Genomic DNA, 12,271 nt, shown 5'->3' on the forward strand with positions numbered 1-12,271 from the left:
GTTGAGTCAAACTTTATAAAGTTTGACCAATCTTGTATTAGAAATTATACACATTTATAGTAGTAATGATATAGAATATGAAAATTAGTTCCATTATTCATATAATGATGTTAATTTGGTATTGTGATCATCCATATTTTTTCATATATATTTGGTCAAACTTTATGAAATTTGACTTAAGATAAATCTTATATGCAGAGTAAAAAGAATGGAGTATCCTCTTTCTCAACTTTGATTCTGGTAAGCCCGTCTTTAGTTTCTTTTGCTTTTTTATTTGAGGGGATGTTCCTTTTGCTTTCAACTAGTTTGCTGGTGTTTGCCAAAGAAAACTTTCTAGCTTTCGGACGGTTTCCAAATAATAATTTTCGTTTCCAGTTCACTTGTGAACTGCGCTCCTAGTTTGCTCAGTCTTGCATCGATATGTAGTTATCAACAGTAGATGTTATTTCAGAACTAACTTTGGTTGACTCGTGTAATGCTCTTTGGCTTGTTGCTCAGGAAAAGGACTGCTCACCAGAGATGTCCAAGTCTAATTCTTCGTTGTTTGTTGGGCTTCAGGAGTTAACTCAGTCCACATGAGCGGTGCCTGTATTAATTCTTGATTTGTAAGATAGCTAACCGCTCAGGCCGAGCGGTTAAGAGTATGCGTTAATTGAATCAGACGAGACTGCATAAATTGAGTCTGCGTTCCTAACTTGATTTGTACTCCTGTCTGATAGATCAGCATGCTTTCCCGCAAAGAAAGTAAAATAAATAGATCCATGCTTCCACTTGTATGCGTAGTATTCTCTCCATTCCAAATTTACTGAAACAAGTTCTGTCCTAAGTTGAAGTTAGTTAGATCAAGGATATAAGAATGTATGGTAATAAGGGCATGAATGTACAATGCTTAAATTACTTACACAATTTTTTTCTCGGATGTGTCTAAGACTCATCTAGATATGACATATTATGTCACATCTAAGTTTAACATCAGTGCCACCTCACCAAACAACCAACCCAACCTCGTGCTTGTTTGTTTGTTTTCCTTCTAAAAAAAGAACGTGGAGTCTCCATTGTTGCTTCTGATTAGTAAATATATATAAGATAAGATATATCGTTGTATGGATCTCGATGCCATCTGTATGTGTGTTCCGATTGGTGCGGTAAGCACATGGGATTCCCGAAATGGGGCCGACATATTCCCAAATCCCCCATATTCTTTCTTCTGTGCAACCAGCCCCCATCTAACCAAATGGATACCCATGTTTCTCGGCTGTTGACCCCAAAGAAGTGGGCCAGCTGGGAATTTATCATGTCTAATGCATATTTTGGGCATTTAACGACAGACAACAAGTAAATTGGTATACTATATAGGGAAGCTTTAAAAGGCACCATTCTAACCCCCTAGTACAGCAGCTTGCCTTTTCACCCTGCTACTATACCTTCATTAATTTTTCTATGACAGGCTGCAAATAATCATTTGTTAGTTTGTTACAGAGTAGTGGTACTCCTAAGTATTTCGTTGGGAAGTTGCTCTTCTTTAGCAGAATACATGACCAGAGCTATTGATTTCTTCATTCTCCATATTGGTAACTAACAGGTCACTTTTATGGAAGTCAATTTTGCTACCTAAAATTTGTTCGAAACAGCAAAGAAATCCATTTCAAATTTTTTAGCACCCTCTATCTCATTTTCTAAGACCAAAATTGCAGGTTTATTACACACCCAGGGGTAAAATCACTGTAGTAACCCTTTAATTAAGCCTTCTTGAGAAGCATTACGAAGCATTATTGGTGAACAGGCAACTAAATTAAACATCAAGGGAGACAAAGGGTCCCTTGCCATAACCACCTACCTTTATTGAAATAGCTATTGTTTTCATCGTTTACCCTCACACAAACTCTACTAATCCAACTAATTCATTTCTCAGCAAAACCTCTTAGCTGAAGTAGGCTATATAAAAAAATACCACACAATAACCAAAATGCTTTCTAGACACAGTTTCATTGTTATGCTTTATAAGGGTTGATACATTAAGGCCTAAAGAAACTTTTTGACATGATCTAAAAAGTGTCAATATCGTGGGGATGAGAAGGCGTCATGCACCGTGCATGAGAGATGCTGACTTGATAGTTACAAGCATAGAGAATCCAAGTTGGCATACACGAACCCAGGCATTCAAAGCAATACTCCTTCCGGTTCAATTAATATGATAAAGATGCCACCGAACAAAGAAGCACAAAGTTTATAGAGGGATAGTTGGCCTAGGATAACACATCAGTTCTGGGTATATTCCCAGACGAAACAAGGACATGTGGAACGCGAACTAATCAGGATCGTAACCCTCACATTGCTAGTGGTACCAATGGACTCATCCTTCAGTAAGACAATCCTCAACATGCAATGTTGACCCTCCCTGGATATCATAATCCTCAAGTGTCTGTCCACTTTCAAGCTCCTTGCCACCAAAGAGGAGAATCTGATTTCCATGAATCTTTTCCTTAACGCTGTCAACTGTGTCAGATGGATCCACGTTAAGAGTGATGGTCTTGCCCGTGGGTGTCTTCACAAATATCTCCATGCCAAAGTCAAGGTGCAAGGTGGACTCTTCCTGGATATCATAATCGGCGAGCGTAGACTGCCCATAATCTAGCTTCCTGCCCTCAAACATGATCCTTTGCTTCTCCTGAATCATTGCCTTCACATCACCAATAGTGTCAGAAAGTTTAAACATGAGCCTGATGCTTTCGCTAGTTCGTGTCTTCACAAGAATCTGCATGTCACCGCGCTTGCAGGGACGAAGGTATAGGGTGGAGCCTCTCTTAATGTTGTAATCAGTAAGAGTGCCCTGACCATCTAGCTGTTTCCCATCGAAGATGATCCCTTGCTTGCCCTGAATCTTCTCCTTAATGTTGTCGATCGTGTCAGACGGCTCCACCAGGAGAGTGGTGGTCTTACCAATGGCACTCTTCACGAAAATCTGCATTCCAAAGTCGAGGTGCAGAGTGATATTGTTCCCAAATTCGTAGTCTGCAATTGTCCGTCCATCCTCAAGCTGCTTGCCAGCAAAGAAGAGCCTCTGGGGAGCACAAATCTTTTCCCTGATAGTGTCGACCGTGTCCGTTGGATCTACCTCGATGCTGATGGTCTTGCCAGCGAGCATCTGCACATTAATATACCTATAACAACAAACGGTACAAGGACCACCAAGGCGCAGGACAAGGTGCAGGGTGGACTGCTCCTGAATATTGTAATCTGAAACTGTCCACTCAGCATCAAGGTTTCTTCCATTAAAGATAAGTCGTTGCTGGTCTGGGGGAATGCCCTCCTTCTCCTGAATTTTGTCCTTGATGTTGTCACTCGTGTCAGAGGACGCCACCTCGATGACAATTGTTTTTCCAGTGAGGGTCTTCACAGAGATCTTCATCTGAATTTATAAATATATATATATTGAAATGTATATAAGTACAATGCTCAAAGTTATAGTTATCATTGAAATTACAGATAATTTTAGGAACAGAGATTGACAGCGCGAATCATGCGAATCTTCTACTAACTATAAAGGAGCGAGTTTTGTAATGTCTTTCTTCACCCAACAAAATCATAACTACTTTAAACCTACCCTCTCACCACCCATAGATGTTTAGCAATCTCACCTAATAGTAACACTCCCTACGAGTGACAAGTGCACCACGGATTTTACCCAACCCTCTTTTAATCATGCCATTACTTGCCTGCAAATATTATTTCCAAATATTTGAAACAAGTCGCATGCCACATTTTTCTTAATCACCGCACTATAGACTGCCTGCAAATTTTATTTCCAAAATGCAAACTGATCGTAGCTCGGTTAGGTTCTTTGTGGTGGAACAAACTCACCCGGGTTGAAATCCCAGATTTGACACGGGTGTTACGTTTACAGCTAATAATTATTATTTTTACTATAAGCTAATTATTCTTTCAGTGGGAGGCGACCTCCCCGTCAACAGCGAGGGGCCTCTAGGGTGTGCGTGCATCTGTACCGTGTTCTATTCACAATTTTTTTTAACAAAATTTTGAAACATGCTGCATATCATGTTTTCCCTAATCGTTACACAATCATTTGACAAAAATTACTTCCGAATTATAAAAAAGGAACTTGCTGCATGTCATACTTTTCCTAACCACATGATGCCAATTAATTTGTTCCTGTGATATCATTAATTATTGCGTGCCATATCTGTTTGCAAAATGTGGAAAGGCATGCATCATGCGTGTTGCCTCATCACTATGAATTACATGCTTGATCTATTGCATTCCAAAACACAATGATCTTTTTTCTTTTACTTTTTGAATTCCAAATCATATACGTAACTGTTGGGAGGGTCCCTTTACCGCTTATCTAATCACGCAAGATAACCATCCCAAAATACAACAGCTGGACTATATGCACAATATAAATCATAACAAGTGTCTCAATAATGAGGTAAAGAATCAACATGAGCGTCTAATAATAGCTCTGCAATTGCAACAAAGAAGTTCAGATCTTGATGCATCATGCAATTACTGATATGTGAAAAGAACATCCAGCTAATATTACATTCACACAGGATTAGATTGAAGCATGAAGTTGTGACAACAGTAAAATTGAGTTTTTATTTTATTTATACAATTTTGTACCTTAAAATATATTATTGCTAATGATATCAGAAAGTGCTTAATCAGAAAGATAAGTGCTATGTTTGAACTTTCTGAATTGAAATTGATTCCAAAAGTAATAAAATCCTAACATTTTTTAATTCACAAGAAATTGAATAAAATCAGGATTCCTTGTGTATATGAGGGATTTATTTCTAGAAAACTTATCATCTTTCAAAATAAAATATATCATCTATTAGTGTTGCTGCCAAACAAATTTTCTCTGAATTGAAGAATACAAAATAATGACAGCACACATGAAAACCAGGTATGGAATATGCCAGTTCTGTCAAAACACTAGCTCCACACAAAAACAGACCAGGTTTTTTTTTTGGAAACGGAGGCAAAAGATTTGCCTCATCTATTAAATGAGAGGAGAATAGAGTTTAAGTCGGTTACACTAACCCACCCCACACGGCATGGCAATTACTCGCTTAATACAATTCCCCCTAGTTCCTTAGCACCGGCAATGACCCAGAGGCTAGCCTCATCGGTAACTATTTTGAGGAGGATCGGGGGTGGTGCGCTCTTGTGCCTGAAGATCCTAGCATTCCGCTCGTTCCATATAGTCGACGACACTAGCATGGTGAGGGAGGCCATAGCTCTCTTGTTAGGATTTGTCATGTCGGTTCTCCTATCCCACCAATCAAAGAGCGACTCATGAAGATGCCAAACGGTGGTGTCCATGTACACAAGCCCATATCTTGCAATGACCATGTTCCAAAGCCTGATGGTGAAACGGCATTTGACGAAGAGGTGGATGCTTGTTTCTTGTTCTCTTTTGCAAAGAGGGCATAGACCACAATTTGTTCAATCATTAAAATACATCTAAAATGTCTCATTTTTCTTAGAGTATACGCACGTAGCTGGAAATAATCGTTATGATACAACTTGGTGATCACCAATAGAATGCTTTCACCAAAACAAAAATAAAAATCGTTATGATACGCAGGTAGGAGTATGGAACCCACAAGGGATCGATCATCAGTTTTCCTATCTACTAGTACACTTTAATTATCTGTTCCGTGAGTATTAACTGGTTCAATTAAATCCAGGGTCATTGACATGTACATGTTTTCCTCAAATTTTCATTCCCATATAAATACTTGATTTCCGCCAAAAAAAGTATGAACACTTGACAGTATCCGTGATGTGTTACATGTATCACACTTGCAGGAAACAATAGAAAACAACCAGTTGAGAGATGTAGGCCACCGATCGAGCACAAATCGCTGAAAGAAGAAATCGCGCAAAAAGTACTAATCAACCACACGGTTATAATCGCCGGCCAATATCAAGTCGAAATCATCCATATGGAGCACAAAATCACGGAAGGGGATTGGAGCTATACCTTTTGCCGGCGACGACGGGGATGTACCACGGCCTGACGAAGATCCATTGGATGGTGATTGGGGAGAGGCAACGGCGAGGTCTGCTGGCGCAGCAAAGGCAATGGCCGCCAATAAGTAGCTGCCGCCAGCTGTGTGCTTGTGAGCTAGGTCGTCGGCGTGTCCTTGTCTGGCCGTCGCCTAAATTTCGCCGGACGCTGAGACTGACGGCCGAATGCCTGGTGTCCCTTTGTACGCCAAAAAGCTCACTTTCTGTTCTTTGCGCACCTACCAAGGAAGGAATGTTCCTCGTAAGTTTATGGTGCTCTGATGGAGACCCATATCCTCGGTTTTATCTATGCCTTCCTCACCTATGCTGAATCGGCCTTTTCCAACATATTAGCAAAGTGGCGTGGCACGGCTAGATGAAATATTTAATATTCTTTTTTTTTGCGGGGGAAAATATTTAATATTCGAACTTGATGTGAGCCGTTCTTATCCTCCAACCATCTTCGACATATATACGACACTGCCACAATTCTCGACATGGTGGCAGCAGCAAGCCTCACCACGTGCCTTTGTGCCACAGCCTATAGGATACGGGACACCTCATCTCTATAGAAGTGCATGCTCTAACCAATGCAATTAAAAGACTGATCTGATAAAAGAGGCTAGGCGTCTTGAACTCAAGACCTCTTAGCTTCGATACTGAGAACTTTCATGGTACCCTGGTACTCAATAGAAAACAACCAGTTGAGAGATGTAGGCCACCGATCGAGCACAAATCGCGCAAAAAGTACTAATCAACCACACGGTTATAATCGCCGGCCAGTATCAAATCGAAATCATCCATATGGAGCACAAAATCACGGAAGAAGATTGGAGCTATATACCTTTTGCCGGCGGCGACGGGGATGTGCCACGGCCTGACGAGGATCCAAAAGAACTCAATTCCCTGTTTCGTACATTTGCCCCTAGGTACACCATAGGGAGTACACCTTGCTCAAGGGGTGGCATGCATGGCGGATACTCTAGTCACCATCCTTAATTCCCGACTTCCTCTGATGGTGTAATGTCGGCTCTTGCTGGCAAAAGCAACTGGTTCGTTGAAGGCCACCACCTTTTGGCTCACAATGATTCCATACTGCAACTTCCCTTGCCTACATCCAAGACATTTTCTTTCGGCTCCCCATGGCTCCTCGCGATGCCCTGCCGCATTTATCCCAGGAAGTCTTGCTGGAACTTCTCTTCCTGAATTATAGCCAACTAATCCAACAGCAGATGAACCTGAAAATGATGATATTGATCTGTTAATACTGCAGTGGGTTGTAGTCTTGTCTCTAACAACATGCAGCAATCATGCATGCTATATGACGACTATGATACAGGAGTAGGATTGGTGGTTGCCACGTGGGATCTCGTGATGCTATTTTCTTAGTCATAAAAATATATGGATATTGACCAACCATATATGGAAATTCCTAAAAAAAACTTTGTCTACTCTTTTGTGGTGGGAATGAGTATATTGGCTAGAGAGCAAAGATATTGTAAGAAAAACTATTAGCAAAAACGGTAGATTGAGATATATAAGAATATAAAGAATGATTAAACAAAGATTGTTTCTTTTGGTTATGTATAGGTTTCCGTCCGTATTTCATGAAGGTTGGTAGTGATTTCTTTCTTTAGGCATTTGAACAAACCTTGAAAGAAAATTAAGTTATGGAATGGGGAGGGTAAAATTTATATATGTTTACAAAGTGGTTATGGCACCAGCCCGAGCAATTGCGTCGGGCTAACATACAAGTTTTATATAAATTGTGTGGCCGACGTACTCACTTGTCTAGCATCAGCAGCTGCGGGCTGCCCATGGTGCCCGGCGATAGGATGATCTCGTCGTTCCCGTAGCGCGCGTTGTTAAGGTAGCGCTGTGTGTCTACCCCTCGGAGTCATGGAACACGACGCCGTGCTGGCTCCAAATAATCGAAAGTCCGGGGAATAAATTCAGTGTTTTGGTATCGTCATGCCAAGTCAGTATGTCACCAGACCGTACAATAAAAATAACAATCACAGAAACAGCAAGTCTGTTGTCGGCTCTGACCTCTGATGATATTGATGAACAGGATCTTGGCCACTCTGGCATGGAGTAAGACATCGATCCCATCCGCTCGTGCCTACCACAGCTGGTCCGCGGCGGTCAGCCTTGAAAATGAACCCACCAACCTTGGTCCCCTGAACGTGCTCGAAGGTGAACCCGTTATCTGGCCCAACCTGGAACTCGAGCAGCCCCCTCCTTATAGCGACAGTCAATGACGTGCCGAGCCACCGAGCACCGAGCACAGCAGTTGTGGTAATAGCCTTGGAGATACCATTTTGTTGTGATTAATTTCTCTATATGATTCTACAGAACATACATAGGGCTTGTCCTAGCAGATAGCTAGCGATCCATGTACGTAGAGGCTCTACCCATGGCATTCGCAATATTTTCGCTGTCCTTTTGTTTTTCGTAAGTTCAATTTATTTGCAATGTTTGTGGTCATGAAGGCAAAGATTAATTTTTCTGTGATTAACTTCTCCATGTGATTTTACAGAGCTCAATCCTAGAAGCTAGTGATCCATGTACCGAGAAGCTCTACGTACTGTATTTCCAATATTTTGTTGATTTCTTGTGGTTGAAAGTTCAATTAATTTGCATTATTTTTTGTAAGAAGGTGAGAATGTCTCATGTCCTGCGGTTTGCACTCAGGATTTGCCCAGTGAGGACTTTGTCGATTCAGGCCCGTGTTGGTGTCGGGGCAAGTCGGCACCAACATTCGACGTAAGTTATTGTTTCTCACCTCAGAAATGATTTGACTTCTTTGTGAAGGAAATCTGCTATTTGGCAGTTGATCATTTTCTACAAAATAAGTGTTTCTTCTTTTCTTGGACTTAAATGTGGAAACATGGTAATGGTAAGTCTGGTTTTAGGGCTACTTTATTGAAAAACAATATGTTAGTAATACTTTTCTTGGAGTACGAAAGTTGAAATTCGGAATGATGGCAACAGTAAGTGCCGGTTATCTGTGCAGCCGGAGGTGTTTCTAATGACGAGTCTTTTGGCTCTGGTAGCCCCTTTAGGCCTCATTTGTTTGGGCTACAGTTTCCTAAGAATCAGCTGTGGCTACAGATTTTGAGAATCATAAGTTTACTATTGTTTACCTTGCTTTTAGAATATCAGAAGTATTGTGAAATATCTGCAACGCCCTAAATTCGCTGGTCAACCATGAAACGTGCAGAACTAATCACACTCATTGAGCAGTTTACAAATCTTCCAATTCATATATACATACATACATACACATTCTCACCGGGAGAAAACACACATAATATGAACAAATGTCCATTAGAGAAGAGAAAAAACGACAAATAACATGTCAACTTCTCAACGATGATAGTAGAGCAGCGGTGTCAAGACCCTCTACTCGATGAACCAACATGGAAATGAGAGAGGCGGTGGAGCGCAGTAGACTGAGCATGTTGAGGACATGGCTGGAGCAGGGAGTGGTGAGCTTGGGGCGTCGCTGGTCGACCTCGGGACGGTAGGGGACGCTTGAGGTTGGGTCAGGGAGGATGCTGCACAAAGGTCGGAGAGGTGGAGGAATTCAGATCCGGCTGGCATGGGTGCCGGCACGGGTAGGGCATGTGTGCCTCGCCACAACCAGATGAGAGAAACAAGGGATGGGACGAGGGTAGGAGAGGGATGAACGGTTTGAGAGGTGGTAAAAATCTGTAAAAATGTCAACTGAGTACAGTAAGCAACAAAGAAGCTCGGGAATCAGCGATTTCAGTGATTCTGACTTTGGCTGGACCATAGTTCATTTAATTGAATCAATTCCGCTAGTCCATTTAATATAATCAATTCTGGAAGAATCAGGTTGGGAAGCCGTTTGTTTGTTAGGGCTACGGGCCTTGGTAAATTTAAGAAAGAGGCATTTGGGGTTATGCAACACCTTCAAAGATAGCAAATCTTATGTGGCAACTTCCAAAGGGTTTTAGAGGTTTTGGAGTGTACTACTATGTCTGATTCCTTAAAACTTGTTACCGTATATTAATTATCTTTTATATTTCTCTTATGTTTGTACATATGAGCTCCTTTTCAATTTGACCGTCGTATGGATATAATTGAAATTTTCATGTTCAAACTCAAACAATTCAATAACATTTAAAATCCATGGATTGTAGAAAAGAAGAAGCAAAACACCCGATCTTCCATTAAGTGTATGTGTGCCTCTTCTTTTCGAACAGAACCGTGTTTCTGACAAATAACATAATATTTCTGCAAAAACCATTAGAGTGACATAGTTAACTAAAGCTTCTCATCATGCAAGCCATAAAAACCAAGTCAAAGTTCAGAAAATCCACCATGTGCAAACAATTATATTTGGTTAAAATACCAGTGATTGTCCTTGCTGATTACATAGCTAACAATAAGCCAGCTAACTAGATTTGAACTAGGATAGGAATGAAAAAGATTACATCAAAGTCCTCAAGGGTCCCCCATGAGTATTCAACAAGTGTATCCATGTTGGGGTTACGATACTTCAAGTCAGTCATGCAAACCATAAAATAATTTCCTTGATGAGTTTGACGCCGGAGATACGATGATCCATCTTGGTACACTATCTCATCGTCGACTGTAGCTATCAGACGAACAGAAGCGGGGAAGTTGAAAACATGGCGCTGCTCCCACCGTGGCGGGTTGTTGCTTTCCGCATCATTGCACATCCATATCTCAATAGATTCATAGTTGGGCCCAAGACGAAGGACGGCTAGCTCACCGTTCAACTCAGCTAATCTGGATTCTAAATAGTTGGCCCCTTGGTACCATGGAGGACCCGTCATGATGCTGAATGACTCGTCTTGAAGGCTAAACCAGACAAAGCCCAAGATACCTGCAAGATCATCATATTCATACATAAGCGAGTACTGGTCAACTGTCCAAATCAAGGAACCCTTGAAGAAGGTAGCAATCCTCCCTACTACAAACGGGTACGGCGGTTGTGCGGCGGTCTCACTTCAGTATTGGTCCTTTCCCATAGTGAAAGGCTCCATCCCAATACCACCCATGGCACGTGTTTCACGATAGAAGAAGCGAGCGACCTTGTAGGTGTTGGAGTGATGGTCGCACCCGGAGCTGAACGCTTGGTGTCCTGGTGCTACCAAGTGCCGCCGCGGCGCAATGCTGTTGGGGCTCCAAGGCAGCTCGAGGACTCGGCCTGTGCCTGGGTTGAGCACGCGCACGGTATCCTCGGCGGGTAGGAGCACGAGCACGTTGCAGTGGGCAAACCCATGTCTTGTCTTGGCATCCTCTACGGGGAACGAGGAGGTGTCGTGCAAGAGGGTCGCGACGCCCTGCCGGCTCTCCTCCCATAGGTTCTGTGTTGCAGTGAACTTTGGTGTTGGTTTCGCTTTTGATATGAGGTGCGATGAGCAGACTGCAGAGCTTATTATCTTTGCTGGTGAAGCCGGTGAAGGTGCGCTTGAGAGAAGGAGGGGTCGCCGTCGGAGATGGCGTCGCGCCAGGCCTTGCAGACGCACTTTAGCCGCAGCAGCGACCTAGCGGGCCGCCTGATCTGGATCTCCCACACGATCAGCTCGTGAGGCAGCTCGCACGCCATCTTCGCCGATTGATCGATCGTGTTGCTGCCGCTGGTACGATTTGTGGCTGCGTAACTATACACCATATAGACGCATGTACACGAGCAGAGAGACAGACCAAAACGACTCGATGGTGTCTCAACCAAGTTGGATGTTAGCGTAAGCTCCATCACACGTGAGTGTGTGCTAGTTCTAATTTGTTTTGCTTAGAATAAGCAATGCATGGCTGTTGATGTGATGTACACATGCAGCATGCACGTAGAAGTAGAGAGGGGCCCGAGTCTACACACGATCGCCCCCCGTCTTGTTCTTTCTGTTTTGCTCCTCCCGGTCAGCGTGGCACGCGTGCGAGCTGGAAGTCGTGGGATGGCGCGGCATCTCCGGATCGCAGCGGGCTGGCCGGGTTAGTTAGCTAGGTTGATCTTGTAACAGAATAATCAAGAGGAATAGAACACACGGAAAAGCTGGGGAGTCCGCCCGGCGAAAAACTCACTGTCTTCTTTCTCTCTTCGATCTCCCTCTCGTCCTACTCGATCGCCTCAGCAACGATAATTGGTATCAGAGCCCTGGGTGTTTGATCCTTGGCACGGCGGCGGTGTTTGATCCGCCGTGGTGATGTCCGGTGACGAGTCGGACGGGAAGAACATGGG

At 42.8% G+C, this 12,271-nt stretch overlaps 1 pseudogene; it reads right to left on the reverse strand.

The window, feature by feature from the left end:
- Positions 1 to 10,463: 10,463 nt before the first annotated feature.
- Positions 10,464 to 11,641, reverse strand: LOC123152783 (F-box protein At1g52495-like; annotated as a pseudogene).
- Between the last annotated feature and the right edge of the window lie 630 nt (positions 11,642 to 12,271).

Source organism: Triticum aestivum, chromosome 7A (assembly GCF_018294505.1).
Source record: "Triticum aestivum cultivar Chinese Spring chromosome 7A, IWGSC CS RefSeq v2.1, whole genome shotgun sequence".
In the NCBI taxonomy this organism is placed as follows: Eukaryota; Viridiplantae; Streptophyta; class Magnoliopsida; order Poales; family Poaceae; genus Triticum; species Triticum aestivum.